Genomic DNA, 21,587 nt, shown 5'->3' on the forward strand with positions numbered 1-21,587 from the left:
CTTTATTTCTCCCTGGGGCATTCTTTTCAATTCATAAAAGCCAGAGGACCAGATGAGGAGGATAAATAGTTGGAATAGTCATTCAATTCGGCCATCGTTTCAATCGATTCGTGATAAGAAGCATTGTCATGGTGAAACAGAATGCTCTATTTTCCTTTGAGCATGTTTTTTTCAATTTCTGCACTCAATCAATCCAGAAAAGTTATGTGAGATTCATCGATGGTTTATCTTTGTGAAGATAGTCAATGAACAACAAATAGACCATGTACGTTCCAAACTATAGTTGCCACCACCTTACCAGCTTATGTATTATATTTTGTTCTCTTTGGATGGCATTGACCAACTGCTTTCCACTGAGCTGAACCTCTCTTTGAGAGAAGTGTAGTGATCAATCAATATTTCATCTACTACCATATATTGACGCAAAAAATTCTGTTTATTTTGCTTAAGGGGGGTTTATGCCACGTAACATTCTCGTGATCTGCCAAAGTTTAGGTACCCCCTTTTCTTTCAGCGTTTCTGAGATCCCTCCAATTTTCAGGATGAGTGAAGCAATCTCAAACGTTCTTTTCTACCATAAGCGTTAAATGAAATACGTCTTCATTATTGATTATATGAGAACCGAAAAAAAATGCAGAGTCAGTGTACTTTCAATATCTCAAACCTAACTCTATGTTCTGAAATTTTGGTACTCTTTTGAAGCTTACGAAAAAGATATGGTATAGTACTGGCGCTGGCATCTGTGCGCCAGTTTCGGGAATTCTTAAGTGAAGTGATATATGTGCTTAGGAGTATCCCAAATAGGCACAAACTCCATCTACTATACTCATCAAACTTCTCCTAGATCTATCAAAATTTCTTCGAGAATATCATCAGTCAGTCGGACCTTTTCTTTTGAGACCATTCCCTTCTCAAAATTATGATAATATAGACGGAGTGACGATAAGCTAGAGTGATCGGTTTGGATAATCACAGCTATGGTGGAGTACAAGAGAAATACAGTCCAATAACATAACAGCCTCACGAAGTTAGGCATTATAAGAGTATTCAGAAGAAATATTGCGTCATCGATGACGTCACCAAGGTAATGAGACATATCGAAATATGCTTTCACCCTCAAGCTTTAAACCCAATCCCTTCACAATTCTCTCTCTCTTTCAACCCCAAACCTTATCCCATTCTATCAGCACAACCTTCAATTCCCAACAACTCAGCAATACGATTATTTCCGAACGTTTAAATCGCTTAAACACCATTCAGAAAATTATCCGTTCAAAGCCCCGATATTCGGCTGTTGAGAATCGTGTCCGTCTATAAACATAGAAACGTCGAATTGAATGGAAGGAAATTCAAAGCGCATTCCTGCCAACATTCGAAATGAACTTTTCCCATTCCCGGATTGTACCGGTTATTACGGCGTATAGAATGCGACCGTGTATGCGCTCTTTATTTCATAACTAACGTATAGAGGGCCCGGAGCACGAACTCCATTCAGCATTGAAGTTATGTGAACGGTTTTCCGACAATATTGTTTCAATTGTTTGGTCGGGACCTGCACGTTCGCTATACGGTGTTGTGAGGAGGGTAGACAACTACGAGATATAATTTGGTGATTAGGAGGAAATGGAGTGTCGGGAATAAGGAAGGGGTTGTTCGTTCTCTATTTTGAGTTTATATGTAGTTTCCCTGGCATAGGAATAAGGTCAAGGGTGGAAATTGTTAGATCATCATTTGAGCGAATTGGAGAGACTTTGAAGTAAAGAATCCTTGAATATGAAACTTTGTCTTAAAAGCTTCATATATAATGTGTAAAGAAAATAAATTCATTATTTCTCCATGAAAAACAGGACTTTAATTACCATAGTTAGAATTATCCAATTTATGTCAGATACTCGTAAACGCCGTTCGATAACTTGTTGCCATTTTGAAGGTAATATCATTATGCCTCCTTTGAAGCGAATATTTCGCCGGAAAATTATTCGCCATGGACACAAACAGATGCTTATCACTTGGTGCCAGGTCCGGACTATAAGGTGGATGCATAAGAACCTCCCAACCAAGCAGCCGAAGCTTCTGGCGAGTCATTGTCGATGTTTGTAGACTATCGTTGTCCTGATGGAACACAAATCCTCTCCTATTGGCCAAAGCTGGCTTTTTCTCTTCTTTCTCTCTTCAAGAAAGTTCAATTTTTGACAAAACAGTTCGGAGTTAACAGTTGTACCGTAGAGGAGCAGTTTATAGTAAATAATTCCCCTTCTAATCCTACCAAGCACTCAGCAAAACCTTCGTGGACGTCAATCCTAGCTTAGTCACCATTTCCGCTGACTCACCGCGTTTCGACCACGACCGTTTCCGCTTGACGTTGTCGTTAGTGATCCATTTTTCATCACCAGTCACCAACCGTTTGAAAAATGGGTCGATTTTGTTGTAATTCAGCAGCGATTCGCAGATGGAAATTCGGTCCTTGAGAGGTTTTGCTTCAACTAGTGTGGTACCCATGCATCAAGCTTCTTTTTGAGACCAGCCTTATACAAATAGTTTCAAACAGTTTTTTTGTGAAATTCTGAGCTCTTTAGGGGCTTACATGAAGGTCGGACTCGCCAATATTCATAATTTTATTGATGTGGTGCATCTTCTAAATAACCGGAACGGAATCGACAAAACCAAAAGTGCTCATGATTGGCTGTTACAGTATCAGAATCATAAACACTATTTCCATTTCCGTGCATGGCCCGCTTTTTCACCTTTATCGAAGAAAAACTGTAAAATATAGGGTGTTTTTCTTTGCTAGTGTCTATCTTTGAAGTACTTGAAGTAAAACACAATTTTATTACAGTTTTCAGTTCTGTATTTTAGATTAAACCAAAAGTTTAATAAAGATCAGATTTTGGTGGAAACTATTATGAAGTAGTCAAAAAGCACTGACTTGAGATCGTGCAGTTATGAGCGCTCGTTCATTCATGCGCCAATTGCACCCTTGGATACCACATAACTGTTTATTTGTTTTCCTGGAAAATTTGAGTATTACATAACCCATAATCTTTTTGAATTTGTTGTGATTCTGATGATGTAATCAGCTTGAAAAATGGTTCATAATTCAGTCATAATTTTTTGTTTAGAAAGGGCTTTTTTGGGATGTAAATGTAATTTGGTCTTTTGGAATTGAATTTGTTATGATTTTTCATAATTTTTTATGATTTTTCGAAATTTTCGTCACTTAATGAAAGCCAAATTTCCTTCAGGTCCACTTCTGTATATTCGTTGGTTTACTCATACGAAACATTTGATATTTAACAGACAATGAGTTGAAATTATATAAAAATGAAAAAAAAAAAGAAATGAATTGAATGAGTTATTCATTTAATAAACGAATATATGAATGCATTAATGAATCAACAGATTATTATGAATTAATTAATTTTGATTAATTTATTAATCGAAAAATCAACAAAAGACCTGAAAGAAACTAAGAATAAATGTATAAATAAATAATGCAATCAATGAATAGAGGATGGATTAATTAATGAACAAAGTTCTTAATAACTACAAGAAAGACACAACAAAAAAATTTCGCCTCTTTACCATCAACCAACGGTTTCTTTGATCTTCCGAAAATCAATCTCTATAGCTAAATTCAACTAAAACGCAATGACAATAACAAAGTAGACAATACATGAAAACATACAGCTTAAATTCTCTAGGTAACCAAGTGAACATCGATAATAATCATTCGAAAATCTACATATTAAACAGCGTTCGGATTCCTTTGTGATAATACCCGGAATCCATTATAATTACAACAACGGCGAACAAATGTTGATCACTTGTTGGCTGAACGTTGAATAAAATAGAAACTGATAACATCGTCCAAAGTCCAATTAGAGCCCTGACTGGATTAGAGAAATCACCTAATTTGCAATTGGGTTCCTGTGTTATTGCAACTGAGTTATTTCGCCCTATATGTGGGTTTATTTTGATGGATTAATGTGATCAGTATACTGTTTGAATTAACTAGCTATTCTCGTATGTAAAATAGGTGCATTCGTATTATTCACCATGTGAATAAATAAACTAGAATGTAAATAATCGAATAATAAGAGGTTTCATTTTGAGTAGATAGCTATCTGGGCTGCTGTCCTTTTTGAAGCTGTCGTATTTTGACAGCTGACATTGAAAACTACGCTTAGAAAGGGTGTTTTTTTAGAGCTATAGAACTTTAAATTGCAATGAAACAACGATGGATTATTCGATTGACATGAATTTTATTTATCCGCAAGATAATCTTGTGGCATTACATTTTAAATATGATTTCTGACATATGACCGCCACGGCTGGCTCGGATGTAGTCCAATCTGGACGTCGAATTTTCGATGACTTTTTCCAACATTTGTGGCCGTATATCGGCAATAACTCGGCGAATGTTGTCTTCCAAATGGTCAAGGGTTTGTGGGTTATCCGCATAGACCAATGACTTTACATAGCCCCACAGAAAGTAGTCTAGCGGTGTTAAATCACAAGATCTTGGAGGCCAATTCACAGGTCCAAAACGTGAAATTAGGCGGTCATCAAACGTGTCTTTCAATAAATCGATTGTGGCACGAGCTGTGTGGATGTTGCGCCGTCTTGTTGGAACCACAGCTCCTGGACATCATGGTTGTTCAATTCAGGAATGAAAAAATTTGAAATCATGGCTCTATACCGATCACCATTGACTGTAACGTTCTGACCATCATCGTTTTTGAAGAAGTACGGACCAATGATTCCACCAGTCCATAAGGCGCACCAAACCTTCAGTTTTCCTGGATGTAACTCTGTTTCGACATACACTTGAGGATTAGCTTCACTACAAATGTGGCAGTTTTGTTTGTTGACGTAGCCATTCAACCAGAAGTGCGCTTCATTGCTAAACAAAATAAAATGAACGTAGTGCGCGATACGTATTCCGCACAGAACCATTATTTTCGAAATGAAATTGCACTATTTGCAAGCGTTTTTCAGGCGTGAGTCTATTTATGATGAATTGCCAAACCAAACTGAGAATAAATCACTTGACGGCTGTTAAATCGGTCGCCATCTTGAACAGTAATGCCAACTCAAAGTTATATACCTCGAAAAAAACACCCTATATCATCGGTAGTCAACATAGTATCTGTGAAACTAACGTTGACCTCTATTCTACAACTTCACATTAATCTTCAAAGCCTTCTTCCTAGCCTCCTACTGTCAGATAATAAAACGAACTGAACCGTGGTTCTCAATATATGATCCTAACCTGAAAATTTCAAGTTTCTTGGTCCTTGAATCGAATTTAAGGACGAATTCATCATCAGTGAGTCGAACCTTATCGTCTGAGCTGATTTTCATCTCATAATTCTAAATTTCAAGACTTAACGACAAAATTATACACCGTTCTGTAAGGAGGACGAACGCTAGAAAATGTGTCTTTCATTTATGAAATGGAAGAAGACGAATTATTTCATTACTATTCTCTGCAATACGGTGCGAGATCAAATACAGCTTTAGAAGTTTCGCTTCCGTGAAGAATCTCTTTTGAAATTGGATAATAAATTTGAACTTTGAGTGTAAATTTTGTTCCTGGAACTTTCACACCTTCTGTTCTTTTATAGCTTATATTAGAAGTTTTTACGATCGGTCATTCTCTGAACAGATCTCTCTTTTATTTCATCATCATATCTGTGAGTTTCTAACAGTATGGTAGGAATGATTGATGACGATTCGGTCTTCAAATTCAATTCTATTCGTCCATCCAGCAGATGGACTCCGAATTTTTAGGGTAAGTCGGATCTAACCCACAATAATGAAGTCATGGCAAATCATATTTTATATATTTGTATGCATACTGGTCTTTGTTTGCCGGTGCTTTTCTTGATTTTGTTCGAAAAGACATTACAGATTTGAATCAGCTAAGTTTTAAAGTATAACGCAACCAGTCAGATCACTGGTTATGATGAAACTATTCATTAGAATCTCAACAGATCATAGTTGTATCAAAATACTGAATTATTCGCTAGTCCTAGATATCAGACTACATAAAGTCTCATTTTCAAGATGACAGTATATACTCATAAAAATACTTTCGTTACAGTTTCCATGATAATCAAGGAGGAAAATCGTACTTTCATGTTTTGACTTGTATTGATGGCAAAAGCTGGCACGAAAGTTCCTGCACTATCATGAGAGTACCAACTATCAACTATCTATCCAATGGGCACAGGTACGTTAATATAACGTTGTGAAATGGTTGTGTAACCAGCCATTACCATTAAAAATAACGCTGGAAATAACGTTTTTGGTTCGAGTATAATATCATTATTGGACGTTGGGTTTAAACGTATAAATACGGTTTTATCATGATATCAACAGAAACGTGGATCGAACACTTAAATATATCTTCAATTGTTTTTATATTTGAGAATTTAACAGAACGAAAATAGACACGTTTAAATTATACTAGTTATGTTTCTTATATTTCTGGTACATTACGAATATTTCAAATACAATGTTTGGCAAGATGTTCTCTACCCAAGTTAATTTTCTGAGAGACATATTCTCCTTCAATGTAGAAACATGTATGGTGATAATATCTACGATGTAACTATCGCGGAAACTATCATCTTGAAAATGAGCCTCGAAACAAATGAATCACAACAAATTACAACATTTTGTGCTTCTCATAAGCTGGAAAATACAAATTTAAAATCAAAAACTAACTAAGACAATCAAAGCGTAAACAATAAAAAATTCACAAATCAATAAAGGCTCTTCATATATTAATCTCCTAAAATTTTCAACATAAAATTTCAATCTTTCAATGATAAAATGTGCTCAGTTCGATATTCCTCATTTAAAACCTGCCATATACTCCTGAAATCAATAAGCGGTTATCCGAAAAAAATAAATCATCATTTTAGGAATCAACATTAAAATATTCCATAAATTCAAATGACCAGTGAATTTGCCTGGTAGTTTATTGTTATTGTCATACATTTCCATATATTCCGAACTTTTGGCCCCTTAATCAAATATGCATACAGTGGCAGCTTTGTACTGCAACAATAAAGAGCCTTTTATAGTCAGCTTCTTAGAAACTTTAAGACCTTTCAATAGATCGTTATTATGTCAAAACAAAAGGATTTTGAAGAAGACTTATAAGAATGAATGAGGTTTTACGAGTAGAATTGTCTCCCTTTCATCGTTTTCCTAAGTTCTATACTAAGTCAACGTATAAAAAGAAGTGAAATGGGCCTCGAAACGCATCTTGAGGATCACCTCATCCAACATAAACAATCTCAAAATTCTACATCTAGCTACGAAAGTTTTACTTCCAAAAGTCAACAAATCTAATGTAAGACCTCTAAAATCCTCACCAGAGTAAACCAAAAACCTCCTCTTCAAGCAGCACGCCCCAAAAATATCTCGAACACCGTGAACGTCCTTGACACCTGAACGCGATCACCGAAGGATACCGTGAAATGTGCCTACCGCCCGCGCTAGTCGTGGCTGACTGAACGACGCCGAGCGTCAAGACGCTGTATATGGACCAGAACGACGTAGGGCTTGCGCGTATCAGCGTTTCGAAGTGGAGGACAACGGGCGTAGAGGATCCGGTTGTTCTTGACGTGTGTGGCCCCTTTAGTTTTGGCGATTGACGCGGCGGAAAAACTCGGGTTCATGAATTCGCGAATTGATTGGGGGTGGATTGGGCCTTTGTCGGCTTGGCAGGGAAAAATTACGTCTGATTTTCTGGTTTTCCGATGACTTGGCGCTGTGTCAGTCTCGTCTCAATTGATATAGATGTGAGGTTTTTGGGCGCTCGTCTTGGAACCGATTGATGTATCATTTCATCGCAATGTCTGTAATTTTCGTAGTTTGAGCCGGAAATGGTTTCAAAAGATGAGGTTGGAATCACTGATGACGAATCCGTGTAGGGATTCACGACTTGCTTGATATTGAAGCTACTTGACCTGATATTCAAGCTACTCTACTTGGGCTTGACTTCAAATCAAGTCAAGTAATAGTTTTTCAATGTCGAGACAAGTGAATAAATACTTGACTTGACATTGAAAAAGAAAAATTACTACTTGACTTAAACTTGAGTTGATTTCAAGACAAGTCCAAGTCAACTAGCTTGAATTTCAAGTCAAGTAGCTCGAATATTAAGTCAAGCCTTGAATACCTAAATCCGTGATCAAATATGATTCTGTCCATTTGGATGGCGTATATTTGATAACTTTCGAACTGAAGGATCTATTAAAATTGAAATTTTTAGAGTAGGTTCAGACAGCGCTGCCGCTAGACATTTTGTAGCCCCGGCAAAATTAAATTTCGCCGCCTTGCTTTGCCGATTTGGTATAAATTTTCTCTGAACCAGCCTCTGTTTAGTGTTTTTTCCTCAGGCATCTTTTCAATTTTATAAGAAATCATATTTTTGAATTTCATATCATTTTGTCCAATTTATCAAAGAACGTTTTTTCGAAGACATCGAAAAATGGTCTGAATTATTCAAAAGTATGACGCTCTATACTAGAACGAAACGTGAATCTTAAAGGTGGATTTTTATACCTACACCTACTTATGTTTTCATTGCTAGTTTAGAGCGTCTATTTAAATTCAATAAAATTGGCACTTGATAATTTTTATTTTACTGCAAAGAGTGGTTTGCATTCACGGGATAAAAATCCCATCACGTTTTTCGTTGCCTACCTGATCCTACGCCGTTGTGAATTCATTCGCCTCCAAATCATTTTTGTTCTCGAGGACAAGGGGATGATCTAAGTATAGATGGTAAGCGTAGGTGAGGAAGGCCACCGAAAAGATGGGTAGACCAAACTAAAGACCTGGTCGATCATGGGCTGCAGCATAGAGTCAGTATGGCCGAAGATTGCTTCATAATCGAGGGATGGTTGAAAAGTATGTGTATTTGGAACATTTTCTGCATTACAATATATCATTACAAATGAGACTACTCTACTAATACTAAATTACAAAAAAATTATTGGTTCTAGTATCCGATTCTATGGAACACCAGACAGTCACATTTCCACCCTGAGGTCATAGTTGGTCTATGACCTTTTGATTGAAATAAATCGGCATATAGTTATGCCAAACCTTTGTGTATTTTATTATTGTAATGAATCAATTTTACTTCTCCAATCACAATGCGATGCAGAAATGCCTCCCGTCTTTGCCTTGCAAGCAGCTGTTTACAAGCAAACAAACCCCATTCAACACATCTCGGCTTCAATTTGCACGGTACCCAATTTTCTTGTTTCTGAATCTTTCCCATGACTGTCAGGCGTTTTGAAATGGTTCTATGATCCTGCCAATTCTTGTTGCTTGTGACACGAGTCTTGATCAAGGAATGCCTCTGCCAATTCTGCATCTTCGAGAACCTTCTTTCTTCCAGTCTTCGACTTCAAAATCACCGTTCTTAAAACGTTGAAACCACTCTCGGCCCTTTTCTTTACTAATAGCGGCCTCGCCATTGCCAAGAGAGCTATGCTGATCCGCATAGACTTTACATGTGACACAGAAAGTTGTCTAGCGGTGTTAAATCACAAGATCTTGGAGACCAATTCACAGGTCCAAAACGTAAAATTAGGCGGTCACCAAACGTGTCTTTCAACAAATCGATTGTGGCACGAGCTGTGTGACATGTTGCGCCGTCTTGTTGGAACCACAGCTCCTGAACATCATGGTTGTTCAATTCAGGAATGAAAAAGTTAGTAATCATGGCTCTTTACCGATCACCATTGACTGTAACGTTCTGGCCATCATCGTTTTTGAAGAAGTGCGGACCAATGATTCCACCAGCCCATAAAGCGCACCAAACAGTCAGTTTTTCTGGATGTAACGGTGTTTCGTCATACACTTGAGGATTAGCTTCACTCCAAATGCGGCAGTATTGTTTATTGACGTAGCCATTCAACCAGAAGTGCGCTTCATCGCTAATGGACGTAGTGCGCGATACGTATTCCGCACAGAAGCATTAATTATTTTCGAAATGAAATTGCACTATTTGCAAGCGTTGTTCAGGCGTGAGTCTAATCATGATGAATTGCCAAACCAAACTGAGAATAAATCACTTGACAGCTGTCAAATCGGTCGCCATATTGAACAGTAATGTCAACTTAAAGTTATATACCTCGAAAAAAAACACCCGTTAGAATAAGCACTCAAAAAAAAAAAAAAAGGAAAACTTTGACACACTTCAAAACCACGAACTTCCCGGAGACATGCAGCCTCACCAATCTCCCTGACATCCAGAACGTGGCCGGACATTGCTATTCCCCCGAATCCCTAATTTCCATCCCCCAGGACCTACGACGTCACCTCCCAACCCAAATGAAAATAAATATTCGAGTCAGCGCAGCGTACCCTTCGCCAAAACGTGTAAAAAATGGAAAATGCGACACTACAAAACAGGGATTCGTAATCCCGAACGGACAAATTTAATTTGGGGGGATTAAAACGGCGACTGGGAGGTCTGGAAGGGGGGGGCTCTTTCATCTGATCGAGGAGGGGGTCGAAGTGGGAGGTTTGGGGAGGGAGGGGAATTAAAGAACGGACGAAATGCCGCATCGGTCGTTTTGACAAAAAACGTGGAACTGTGGAAATTCGGGGTGGGACGCTGGGGCACTTTAGAATAACAATGGGGGTTTTCGGCTTCAATTTTGTCCGCTAATGGGGTTCTCTGGTTCTTGTTTCGTCCGGACGAAAAGTTTCAGATGTGCGAAACGCTATAGAATACCGGCTAGCACAAATTTTCATCATTCCAACGTACCGTTAAATATAAAGAAACAAATTAATATTTTTCCTCCATTACTAGTAAAATAAGATAACGTAATATCCAAGCAAGCTATTCGAGACATTTTCCGTTTTCTCACTGATTCAACCTGCACAACAAACCTCAAGATCTGATACAAGAACAAGAAGAATAAAGTTTTATAACGGGTGTTTTTTTTCGAGGTATATAACTTTAAGTTGGCGTTACTGTTCGAGATGACGACCGATTCAACAGCTGTCAAGTGATTTATTCTCAGTTTGGTTTGGCAATTCATCATGAATAGATTCACGCCTGAACAACGCTTGCAAATAGTGTTGTAATTTTATTTCGAAAATAATGGTTCTGTGCGGAATACGTATGGCGCACTACGTCCATTTTATTTTGTTTAGCGATGAAGCGCACTTCTGGTTGAATGGCTACGTCAACAAACAAAACTGCCGCATTTGGAGTGGAGCTAATCCTCAAGTGTATGTCGAAACACCGTTACATCCAGAAAAACTGACTGTTTGGTGCGCTTCATGAGCTGGTGGAATCATTGGTCCGTACTTCTTCAAAAACGATGATGGCCAGAACGTTACAGTCAATGGTGATCGGTATAGAGCCATGATTACTAACTTTTTCATTCCTGAATTGAACAACCATGATGTCTAGCAACTGTGGTTCCAACAAGACAACGCAACATGTCACACAGCTCGTGCCACAATCGATTTATTGAAAGACACGTTTGGTGACCGCCTAATTTCACGTTTTGGACCTGTGAATGGGCTTCCAAGATCTTGTGATTTAACACCGCTAGACTACTTTCTGTGGGGCTATGTTAAGTCATTGGTCTATGCGGATAAGCCACAAACCCTCGACCATTTGGAAGATAACATTCGCCGTGTTATTGCCGATATACGGCCACGAATGTTGGAAAAAGTCATCGAAAATTGGACGTCCAGATTGGATTACATCCGAGCCAGCCGTGGCGGTCATATGCCAGAAATCATATTTAAAATGTAATGCCACAAGATTATCTTGCGGATAAATAAAATTCATGTCAATCGAATAATCCATCGTTGTTTTATTGCAATTTAAAGTTCTATAGCTCTAAAAAAAACACCCTTCAGTAGGCGAATCCTGACCTGTCCATGTCAAGCAGTCCCAAACCGTTCCGCAAAAAGTCCAACCCCTACTCGACTAATTCCCACCAGGTCCGGCACACAGCGTCGCGACGCGTCCTACAACCTCCCGCCTAATTACCAACCAGTCCGACGCTCCGCGCCTCCAAAACAAAACAAGAACGAAAATCTAGAACATCTGTTCATTAGGTTGGCACCGCCGGGGATATCGCCGGATTTCCGCCGCCATATTTCCCAATTTGGGATATTAATCCTACGGGATAACCCCGCGACGAATACATTTTTTATGCCCGTTTCGCGAAGTCATGAGAATGGATCGTGATTCCTCCCTGGAGATGGCGCTCGCGAGAGTTGGTTGGCAGGTGAGTTTTTCCGCTGATGTTGGCGTCACTGCGATAACTGCACGTTGGGGGGCGGTTCTTCCCTTTGGAGTTCGGGGAAAGAGTGCACTCTTTGTGTCGTGGTAATGGATGCGGTTATGTAATGGGGAATCCCTGGATGTAGGCTTTTAGGTTAGGTTTGATATGAGGTGAGCTCCCTCTTGCGGATATTTCATATAATTTATTTAATATACCTTCGATGTTTACGTTTATGTGGTTTAGGAGTTCATTCAATGCTGAAGAGAGTTGAGAATTCTACTGTTGATATTTTTTATACACTTATGTATGGATTCGCTGTTTTCTCGTTTTTGTGTAAACATTCTGAGTTTCAAATTACAGTGTTAGGGCCATTGTTGCCCGATCCTAAGAATACACTATTCCTCATCTCATTCCTTATTGCTCAAGCTGTTACTACTGTATCTGGTATTACGCCATATCGATTCGATACAGTCAGAAGGCGTATGATGATGCAGTCTGGCAGGGCTAAATCCGACATGATGTACAAGAACACTCTTGACTGCTGGATGAAGATTGGCAAAACATAAGGTGCTACTGCTTTCTTCAAGGGAGCATTCTCCAATGTACTCACATTTTTTGCGTTAGCTAGCGATGGCTAGGAATTCCAACACCAGATGATCCAAAGTTTCTTCCTCCTAACTACAGAATCTACTCTTGTAGTTTTCCGATAGACTTATTCTTATGAGGTGCTTCCTCAAGATACAATGCCCTGTAAGGAATCCAGTGAGCATATTCTTGCAAAAATCCAGATACTTCTTGGACTTCCTAGTGTCAAAGTTTCAAAGAAACTTTTCGGAATGATCCAACCCAGGAAGATTTCGCCAGAGTTTTCGGTTTTTTCTTCTCCTGCTATTCTTTCATGAAGGTACATTTGTCTATACTATTGAAAGATTCCGGGCCAACGAAAGGAGTTTGTGCTACTTTTCTGGAAAGTGTGTTGGCCTTTTCATTTTCTTTAGTTCCCGAGTGATCGGAAACCCAGACTAAATTTCGTTGCCTATTTCATTGAGTTTTCTTTGGCACTCCAATACCATCTTAGAATCGATGATATGTGAGCTCAATGCTTTGACTGCAGCCTGACCGTCAGAATGTATCGCTGTACCACATTTCTGGTAGTTCCTTACTACGTTCCACATTATATAATTAAATATCTTAAATTTTTAAGATCTTTACAGTTTATTCCACATCGTCATTCAAATTTGACTATAATACGACGAATAGCGAGTCGATTAACTGAATAATATCATTGATTCAATTCTTCTTAATTTGCTTTTAGTACATATTCGCGAATGGACAATGATTTTTTTAAAATAATTTCACAATTTCAACAAGTTGTTCAATCATGTATCTTTCATTGATTCTTCTTCTTCAAGTGCCGTCTTCGTTCCGAAGTTAGACTATCATCAAAGCTATGCCTATTCTCGATACTGCAGATCTAAAAAATTGGCAGTTGTTGCAATTGTACCATTCTCTCAAGATCTTCAACTATGAGTTTCTTCTTCTTCTTATTGATCTTTTGCCCATTATCTTTCCCTGGACAATAAGCTGCAGCAACTGGCATCTATCTCCCCTCATAATATGTCCCAGGTATTGCAGTTTGCGCTTTTTAATATTCAGTACCAATTCTATATCTTTCTGCATTCTCCGCAAGATCTCCACATTCGTTACTCTCTCTGTCCACGATATTCTTAGTATCCTCCTTTCATTGATCAGATATCATAAACGACTGAATACAAATGACATTAGAAATATCAATAAATAAATCACAGTTTTACCATCCATACATCTAACGTAAGTTAGACCTAGATCTTCTTTAGTACTCTCAGGCCCAAATGAAAATACAAGGTGGTCCAACGAAACCTGAACACCTCGATTTTTCGAGTTTAAAATGAAAATGTGGAAAATCGCTTAGACCCATCAATTTCTGATTCGAAGGAGAACAACTTTTCCGCTTTTTTCATCCCCGTAACTTCAACCCCCTACCGGGGGTGAGCACAAGCCCTTGATTCTTAATAGGGATGTTGCGATAATTAATTCTGAAGATCGTATTGAGTACTATCTTACCCTGAAATTTCGCTTCGAAATATCCATCGATAATGAAATAACAGAAAAAATAGTGAAAGAGGCAATGTGGAATTTATCTCCAGAATATTATTTGTATCCAATATATCAAAGGTTTTCAGTAGTTAGTACTAGTTTACACTATTTTACCTGTCATTTCGTTATCGATGGAAATTTTGAAGCGAAATTTCAGGATCAGATGGTACTCAATGAAATCTTCAAAATGAGGTATCGCAACACTGCTCATCTCTATTCAAAAGGGGTTGTACTCACCCTTGTTAGGGGGTAGCAGAAAAAAACAAAAAAGTCGTTCTTTCCCGAATCAGGAATTGACGGGTCCGAGCGATTTTCCAAATTTTCATTTTAAAGCCGGAAAATGGAGGTATTAAGTTATCGGTGGACCACACTGTATAACGCGATATTGAATTTAATCTCCGCCAATAGGTGCACATAAACAAAGCTCTAATAATGACCAAATCCATCATTTCATTACGAAATCAAACGTGAACAACCCCCATAAAATCCATAAACCAACCAATTACACCTAAAGGACCGAACCCGCTCACTAAAGGTCGCACACACGTAACCACTCACGAAAATTAAATAACGACGTTTTTAAGGCCCGTTCACCCTGAATCTTATCGCCACCGATTAATTTCGGTTGGCGCGTTACGTCATCGGCAAATTGCTCATAACACTCCGCCGGCTTGAACGTCAGGTTACTACAGGATTAGATCGTTACCTAACCTGATTAAACAGGCGCAGAGCAAATGTAACCTTCTGAGATTAACCGTTCTCCGGTTTGGGGCGCACCTTTGTGATTTAACGACGGAAAAATTCGGGGGAGAGTATGATGTAAAGGGGGCTTTAGGTTACGTAGCGATTCCGGCTTAACGAGTGTTCTTATTCGGGCGAGTTGGATCAAGATGATGTAAAGTGAGGAATCAGTTGATGGTTAGTCGAGTTGAAGAGGTTAATTTGTAAGTGAGTTACTGAAATGTAGTGGAGAATAAATGAACTGACTTTCTCATAGAAATCATAATTTCGATACTGGAATTTGCACAAAATTTCAACCAAATATAACGTATAAGAATATATCCGATATTTCAACAAAAATTTATTTTATATCAGGCCAATTGAAACGTCCCCGGTCTGATGCGCAGATGGCGGTGATAGTATTGAATCCAAATGATGTTTAGTTAGTACCAATCTGCAAACGATACGTGTTAAAATTTGACAGCTGTCCGACCATTAGTTTGTGAGATATTGCATTGTGAGTGTAGCTACTTTTGTTATTTGAAAGAAAAATGAAAAAAAAAGAATTTCGTGTGCTGATAAAATACTGTTTTTTGAAGGGAAAATATATAGTTGAAGCAAAATCTTGGCTTGATGAAGAGTTTCCGGGGTCTGGACCAGGAAAATCAACCATCAGTGATTGGTATGCTAAGTTTAAACGTGGTGAAATGAGTACCGAAGACGGCGAACACAGTGGACGCCCAAAAGAGGCTGTCACCGACGAAAAAATCATACTAATACAGGTTTCAATGATTCACATTCTTTATAAATTTTATTTTAATTCAAAATAGAAATGCAAAATTTTCATCTCAATTGTAACCTTGTTTTCAAATGATAAAAAACTCGAAATTTTGAACGGTCATCTTTGCGGAACCCCTAGTTGAATTTTAACCTTTGACGTACTCCACAGAAAAAAAGTTCAGAAGATGCGATAGAAATTTTAAATTGTTTGTAGTTCCGTTCGAGAGTTATCGTGTTTACGGCCGGAAGGACAGAATTGAATTTAAACAAAGAATTCGCCATCAGTGTGCCGAAACCTTATCATTTGAAAACATTCATGGACATAAGTTTTTATATAAACTTTTTCTATTATAATAACCTAAGGGTTTATACCCTATATCATCATCCGAGTATGAAACACCTTTTAAGTAGAAACAGCACTCAAAAACAACTTGTTCAGTCATAACAGTGGTCTGAAAAAACCATAATCCTCAAAAAACTGCCATTTTGCATATTTTGGGCCAGATTAATCTATGATAAGTTTGATTCAATATTTCATGAAAAATGAAACAAACAAAAAATTTGCAGTGGCCTTTCACTATGTGTTTGGAATTATATAAGTTTTAGTAAAATTGAAAGAAGTTGTTTTTCTTGACTGCACTTACTGCCTATAATGATAAATTCAATTACTCACTGATATGTCTATTCCTTGATGTGAAAGAGTTTTTCATCATTATAAACTTCGAAATAATTCATTCTCTTCCCAGAACATATAAACTTCGATTCATTTCGATCAATATTTTTCACACTACTTTTTTCATGCTTCTTTAGTCAAATCAATTGACTGATGAGACATCATAAATCTATAACAGAAAACATATTAACTATAACCAACACCATTTGGAGAAATAAACGATAATACAAAATGTAACTTGAATAGAAAATGAGCATAAAATACCTTAAAAATAACTATCTGGTGAAAAAAATTAATTGATTCACGTAACTCTTGTATTTCTGCAAGTCAGCCTCATAGACTACTCCATTAATTTAGTCTGCCAATAACCATCGATTGGTGGGCGGGGTTATCGAAATCCATCGATCTATGATCAAGAGTAACTACAGAAGTTGCGATCTATAACAGAGTGGACAAAATATGGATCTGTGTTTGAATTTCTCTGTTCTTTCATCGAATGATACAATTATCAAATTTACGCATTAAACCATATTTTCCGTAACTGGATTGCTGCATCGCAATCAATTCGAAAAACCTGGATTTGCTGGTAGGCAAAAGCCTTGAAAAAAAAAGTTTAATTATCAGTGCTTTTAAATTCAATCTTATTTAAAGAACTATATTGGATTAAGATCCTAAGTATTCACAGAATTTTTTGTAATTTAGTATGTTCACCTTCAGGTATTTAGATTCACTTATAATAATAAAGTGCTAGATATAATTTGATATACAGGGTGTAATACAAAATATAACAGGGTGTCTATGTCCGGAAACACCCTGTATAGATTTCGTTGTAGAAAGATCATTCAAAAACAATTGAATGCTAATTTAAAACGGTGTATTGTGTAAACGAAAATCTTCAAAACACTGCCAATTTAAAAGAATTGGGCACTTCAGATTCATCTATGGTGAATTTTTTTCAACATTTCATTAAGTTAAAAGCAGAAACAAAAAAAATTGTAGTTACCTTTCATCGAAAGTTCGAAATTATTTACATCACGGTTGTAATTTGGAAGGATTTGTTCTCCTTGAATGAACTTACTGCCTGAAATAATTGTTTTAAGTACTCACCAGTCACCGATATATTCATTTTCCAAAGTGGGGTAGCTTTTCGTCCTCATTAACTTAGATAAGATTCATTCTTTCCTCAGAAATTAGAAACATCGATCTCTGATTTTTTTCCATAACTTCGTTGCCTTTTAGTTATATCATCACTGCTGGCAATTGACAATTGAGATGTCATAAATCTATAAACACAACATATTTAGTATCATCCACATCATTGGATACGATAAATGATGATTTCAAATATACCTTGTATGAAAAAAGTACATGAAATACCTTAGGAATAACTACCTGAAGAAAAACTGATTGATTCAATCTTGTATTTTTGCAAGTCAGTCTCATAGACTACTAAATAATTCAGTGTGTCATTAACCATCGATTTAAACCTGGTGAATTTGTCATTTCTTCAATTGATGATCAAGGATAACTAGAGTAGTGAAAATCCGAAATCGTTGTCAACATACGAATCTGTGTTTCAACTTCTCTGCTATGTCATCGAATGACATCGAATGGAAATATGAAATCATGTTTTCAGTAACTGGATTACTACATCACAATAGATTCAAATTGGATTTTATTTGCTGGTTTGTCCAACCCCTTTTGAAATAGATTAAAACCAGAATTAGGGCTTTTTCAGCTTTCTTGGATTCGATCTAATTCACAGAACATTGGCCAAGGATCCTAAGTATCAATATGATTCACCTAAGGTATATTCTTATGCTAATTGTTAGCTTATGCAAAACTTTGTGTTATCAAAATCAACGAAATTTGATGTAGAATATCAAATTAGAAGTTAGGAGAGCTGATTATCGTTCAGGTTTCAGTTCAATAACTTCGCATTCGGATAGAACAACTTTTTTCATGGAAAAAAGCCTATATTTATCTTGACAAGATTCGTTTTCGAGATACAGGGTGTTATTTTGAAAAAAAATATAGTTTTTCACTTATAATTCTAGTACATTTATTTTCATCGTTTTAATTTTTAATTAATGAAGTCCTGATAATGTAATGTTTCGAATTAGGAAAGTGTCCTACGCCAAATTTATCCAGTGGCGTAGATATATGGGTGCCACGATCCTATCATTATTGAAAATCTACATCACTCAGGTAAAAATGCATCAGTTGAGCACAGAAAAACTCAAAGCAGGGATATATAACGGGTGTTTTTTTTTCGAGGTATATATCTTTAAGTTGGCATTACTGTTCATGATGGCGACCGATTTAACAGCTGTCAAGTGATTTATTCATCATGAATAGACTCACGCCTGAACAACGCTTGCAAATAGTGCAATTTTATTTCGAAAATAATGGTTCTGTGCGGAATATGTATCGCGCACTACGTCCATTTTATTTTGTTTAGCGATGAAGCGCACTTCTGGTTGAATGGCTACGTCAACAAACAAAACTGCCGCATTTGGGGTGAAGCTAATCCTCAAGTGTATGTCGAAACACCGTTACATCCAGAAAAACTTACTGTTTGGTGAGCTTTATGGGCTGGTGGAATCATTGGTCCGTACTTCTTCAAAAACGATGATGGCCAGAACGTTACAGTCAATGGTGATCGGTATAGAGCCATGATTACTAACTTTTTCATTTCTGAATTGAACAACCATGATGTCCAGGAGCTGTGGTTCCAACAAGACGGCGCAACATGTCACACAGCCCGTGCCACAATCGATTTATTGAAAGACACGTTTGATGACCGCCTAATTTCACGTTTTGGACCTGTGAATTGGCCTCCAAGATCTTGTGATTTAACACCGCTAGACTACTTTCTGTGGGGCTATGTAAAGTCATTGGTCTATGCGGATAAGCCACAAAACTTGACCATTTGGAAGACAACATTCGCCGTGTTATTGCCGATATACGACCACAAATGTTGGAAAAAGTCATCGAAAATTGGACGTCCAGATTGGACTACATCCGAGCCAGCCGTGGCGGTCATATGCCAGAAATCATATTTAAAATGTAATGCCACAAGGTTATCTTGCGGATAAATAAAATTCATGTCAATCGAATAATCCATCGTTGTTTTATTGCAATTTAAAGTTCTATAGCTCTAAAAAAACACCCTTTACTTTTTGTCACTGCTGCTCCCCTGTGGTAATCCATGCTTAGAATTTTTCTCCAGAAGTCTCCAACATTTTCATACACCCAACTCGATACACAACATATCCCAGCATCTCAATATACATAATGGAGAACACATAAATTTTAACGATGTCTTTCGTTCCCTCTTTTTTTTCGACTCATCAAAAATTCACGTGGGGGCACATGGATCCCGGGTAAGGGAGCAGAGACAGAGAAATTTACAATGAACAGCTCGCCGCATTTTCTGCTTTTAGGTCACGGGGCCTTCACCCCAATGTGTTGCCATAAATGTAAGGACGTGGAGGCATGAATTATTCCATCCTTCTGAATTTTTAAAACATACCGCGGGCTAAAACCCTGTTTGCACCCTGTGCACCGCGCGTGGATAAACATCACTTTTTTTACGCCATCGGGATTTTCCGAAATGAACCAACATGGGGTGAATTGCAACACATGAAGGGGTAATAATGGGTTTCATCGGTGTTTCTGCTAAGCAGTGTTGGTGGTGTTGAATGATATAACGTTTTTTTTTTCATTAGCCGGAGGTGGTGGTTTTGAATTGGGTGAGTGTCGGTGGCGGTTGGTGAAAGAAAATTCATAATCTGTTTCCGAACCAATGATTATTTACGTCTTTTACTGCTATTTCATACACTGTTTCGTCTTACAAATAAGACTTAGATTTTTCGTCAATTTTTACCAGTTACTGACCATTCTGTACAATTCACTATCAATTTTCAAAGTTACCATTGATTTTCTCTCTCACTCAATAGGAGGAAGTGTTTCTTTGCGAAATTAGTGGTTCTTTCATTTAATTTGTACAGTGCATCCCATTTTGGGTGAGACAGCCAGGTTTCTCGCTTGTTATTTAAGATAGAGCCTTGCGGTTTTCACGTTCCTGTCCTACTTTTTCGTGAAACTCAAGTTGGTCTAATCAGATTTTGCATAACTGTTTCCGTTCAAGAGATACAGGGTGATTTTGGAAATTGATACTTTTCGGACCCCTCCTTTATCTCCGAAGTTATTAGAAAAAATGCTGAGGTGAAAACTACGTCTGAATCAGAATTCTGCGTAGAATTCAGTGGCGTACTCAAATTTTTTTTTTCGGGGTATGGTTTTGAAGATTCAACACAAACCTATATTTTTTTTAATGGAACACCATGTTTATCATTATTTTGTTGAATTCGTTATTTTTTTTCCTTCAAAATGATGTATGATACTATGTAGGTAGGATGTTCAAAAATGTAAAAAAAACACTAAAACATCAAATAATGACCATTTTTTGTTAATGGGCAATTGATTTCCCATATAAAAGAAGAATCAATAATAATAACAATAATACATAGCGATGACAGCTGGATCAGATTGATTTTTTCCCTCTAATGCCTACTTGATAGAACAATGCTCCCAAATGAGTATCCATAATAACAACGAGGATGTTTGTATCATCAATGACCTACTACTTTTAAAAATCAAAAGTAATAATCCTCTTATTGAAACATAGGAAATTCATGGCCCATTAACAAAAAATCATCATTATTTGATATTTTATTTTTTTTTTTAACATTTTTGAACATCCTACCTACATAGTATCATACATCATTTTGAAGGGAAAAAAATAACGAATTCATAGAAGTAATGATATACATGGTGTTCCATTTAAAAAAATATAGGTTTGTGTTGAATCTTCAAAACCATACCCCGAAAAAAATTTTTGAGTACGCCACTGGATTCTACGCAGAATTCTGTTTCAGACGTAGTTTTTATCTCAGCATTATTTCTAATAACTTCGGAGATAAAGG

At 37.3% G+C, this 21,587-nt stretch overlaps 1 protein-coding gene across 2 annotated transcripts in view; it reads right to left on the bottom strand.

Annotated features, from left to right (window-relative positions):
• LOC123674819 (C3 and PZP-like alpha-2-macroglobulin domain-containing protein 8) overlaps positions 1 to 16,733 on the bottom strand; it is a 223,738-nt gene extending 207,005 nt beyond the window's left edge. Inside the window, exon 1 of one of the 2 annotated variants that reach the window (XM_045609922.1) lies at positions 16,597 to 16,733. The gene's annotated coding sequence lies outside the window, so the exon portion shown is untranslated. Of the gene's footprint in view, positions 1 to 7,388; positions 7,541 to 16,596 lie in introns of those variants that run through there. The other variant, XM_045609912.1, reaches the window with a different exon arrangement.
• Positions 16,734 to 21,587: the final 4,854 nt, after the last annotated feature.

Source organism: Harmonia axyridis, chromosome 1, assembly GCF_914767665.1.
Source record: "Harmonia axyridis chromosome 1, icHarAxyr1.1, whole genome shotgun sequence".
Taxonomy (NCBI): Eukaryota; Metazoa; Arthropoda; class Insecta; order Coleoptera; family Coccinellidae; genus Harmonia; species Harmonia axyridis.